This window comes from Rhinoraja longicauda, chromosome 19 (genome assembly GCF_053455715.1).
Source record: "Rhinoraja longicauda isolate Sanriku21f chromosome 19, sRhiLon1.1, whole genome shotgun sequence".
Lineage (NCBI taxonomy): Eukaryota > Metazoa > Chordata > Chondrichthyes > Rajiformes > Arhynchobatidae > Rhinoraja > Rhinoraja longicauda.
In genome coordinates, this window is record NC_135971.1 from 4043358 (window position 1) to 4046355 (window position 2998).

Below are 2998 nucleotides of genomic sequence, written 5' to 3' on the forward strand. Positions count from 1 at the left end.
ATCCAGGGCGACGGAGACTGGGGGGAGAAGCAGAGAATCAGAGAGTTCCCGGGGGGGGGGGGGGGGGGGGTCGGGAGACTCGGCCTCGGACACAAACGGTCGGCCAACTGAAAGATTGCGCGGGGTTTTAACGTCGAGTGGAGAAGAAAGCCCTTTTCCGACGTGGTGGAGTTGCATTTGTGCAGAGGTGGGAGAAGACGATGGGGACAGCGAGATGTGGTGACGCCGTCAGAGCAACAGAGCCCGGTTCTTGGTTCTTTGTTCCTCCGAAATATTCCAAACGGAATTTATACTGGAGGTGGCGGGGTATGGACTTAAGGTAGAAGGGCCTCTTGGAGACGAAGAGCTGCCTTAAATTTAGTTGTGTCTGGTTGAGTAACTACAGTAGGGTGAAGACTATTCCATGCTTTAATTGTGCCGAGGGAAGAATGAATTGCTATACTCATCTGTCTTGGTAGCTGGTATCTCAAATTGAAGAAAGCCAATGGAATGTTGGCCTTCATAACAAGGGGAGTTAAGTATAGGAGCAAAGAGGTCCTCCTGCAGTTGTACAGGGCCCTCGTGAGACCGCACCTGGGGTACTATGTGCAGTTTTGGTCTCCAAATTTGAGGAAGGATATTCTTGCTATTGAGAGCGTGCAGTGTAGGTTTATTAGGTTAATTCCCGGAATGGCGAGACTGTCCAATGTTGAAAGACTGGAGCGACTAGGCTTGTATACACTGGAATTTAAAAGGATGAGAGGGGATCTTATCAAAACATATAAGATTATTAAGGGGTTGGACACGTTAGAGGCAGGAAACATGTTCCCAATGTTGGGGGGGGGGGGGGTCCAGAAACAGGGCCACAGTTTCAGAATAAGGGGTAGGCCATTAAGAACGGAGATGAGGAAAAACTTTTTCAGTCATAGAGTTGTAAATCTGTGGAATTCTCTGCCTCAGAAGGCAGTGGAGGCCAATTCTCTGAATGCATTCAAGAGAGAGCTAGATAGAGCTCTTAAGGATAGCGGAGTCAGGGGTTATGGGGAGAAGGCAGGAACAGGGTACTGATTGAGAATGATCTGCCATGATCACATTGAATGATGGTGCTGGCTCGAAGGGCCGAAAGGCCTACTCCTGCACCTATTGTCTATTGTCTATTGTACCTCGGTGAGCCCGGTGATGGGGGACAATGAGCCGTGTTAGGATGAAGCGGAGGGAACTGAGTGGGATAGAAAGATGAGGAGGAGGAGTTTCGGGATTGCTGGAAGGAGAATCGGGGATGGGAATGATGGACTGCGTTGACTACAAATTGGCATCAAGAACTCCAACAACATCAAACCAGCATTCGGATTGAGCGGATGTGGAGTGGATGTTTACCTAGCAGGACAGTCTGGGACTAGAGCCGAAAACTTCGGAATAAAAGGACAAACTTTCTAATGTCTTAAGTCACAGGGTGGCGAATCTGTGGAATTCATGGAAGCAAAAAGCTGTGGAGGCCAAATCGATGGATATTTTTAAGGCAGAGAACGACAAAGTCTTGATTAGTAACTTAGTCCTGATACAGCGTGGAAAAAGGCCCTTCGGCTCAACTTGCCCATAGCATCCGCCATGTCCCAGCTACACCAGTCCCACCTGCCTGCGTTTGACCCATATCCTTCCAAACCTGTCCTATCCATCTACCTGTCTAACTTTCTTGAACGTTAGGATAGTCCGTGCACCAACTACCTCCTCTGGCAACCCGTTCCATACACCCACCACTCTTTGTTAGGACACAATAGACAATAGGTGCAGGAGTAGGCCATTTGGCCCTTCAAGCCAGCACCGCCATTCAATGTGATCATGGCTGATCATTCTCAATCAGTACCCCGTTCCTGCCTTCTCCCCATACCCCATGACTCCGCTATTCTTAAGAGCTCTATCTAGCTCTCTCTTGAATGCATTCAGAGAATTGGCCTCCACTGCTTTCTGGGGCAGAGAATTCCACAGGTTCACAACTCTATGACTGAAAAAGTTTTTCCTCATCTCTGTTTCTAAAGGACCTACCCCTTATTCTTAAACTGTGGCCCCTGGTTCTGGACTCCCCCAACATTGGGAACATGTTTCCTGCCTCTAATGTGTCCAACCCCTTAATAATCTTATACGTTTCGATAAGATCCCCACTCATCCTTCTAAATTCCAGTGTATACAAGCCTAGTATCTCCAGTCTTTCAACATATGACAGTCCCGCCATTCCGGGATTTAACGTAGTAAACCTACGCTGCACGCCCTCAATAGCAAGAATATCCTTCCTCAAATATGGATACTGCACACAGTACTCCAGGTGCGGTCTCACTAGGGCCCTGTACAACTGCAGAAGGACCTTTTGCTCCTATATTCAACTCCCCTTGTTATGAAGGCCAACATTCCATTGGCTTTCTTCACTGCCTGCTGTACCTGCATGCTTCCTTTCAGTGACTGATGCACTAGAACACCCAGATATCGTTGTACATCCCCTTTTCCTAACTCAGATTCCTATTAAGTCCTTACTCCCTCATCTTAACCCGATGTCCTCTGGTCGCCGATTCACTCACTTTGTTTGTTGTTAAACAGGTTTCAAAAATGCAGTCAACGCTGCCGCAATCTCTTCGCTTGCCACGCCCAATATCCTGGAATATGTTGCAACAGACATGGCGAAATACCACTTGGGCATCTTACAACTCAGCGGTATGAATATTAATCTCAATAACTTCAAGTAACCCTTGCGTAGGAAGGACTGCAGATGCTGGTTTAAACCGAAGATAGAAAGAAAATATTGGATTAGCTCAGCGTGAAAGGCGGCCTCTCTGGATAGAAGAAATGGGTGAGGATTCGGGTCGAGACCCTTCTTCAGACTGAAGTCAGGGGAGAGGGAGATAAAGATATAAGGTTGTGTAAGGTGTGAAAACGAGACAAAGGGGTTGGATCAAGGAATCAAAGCAAACAGAGACAAAATGTAATCGGAGAGTCAGACTGGTTGGCGAACTGGGAAGGGGGAGGGATG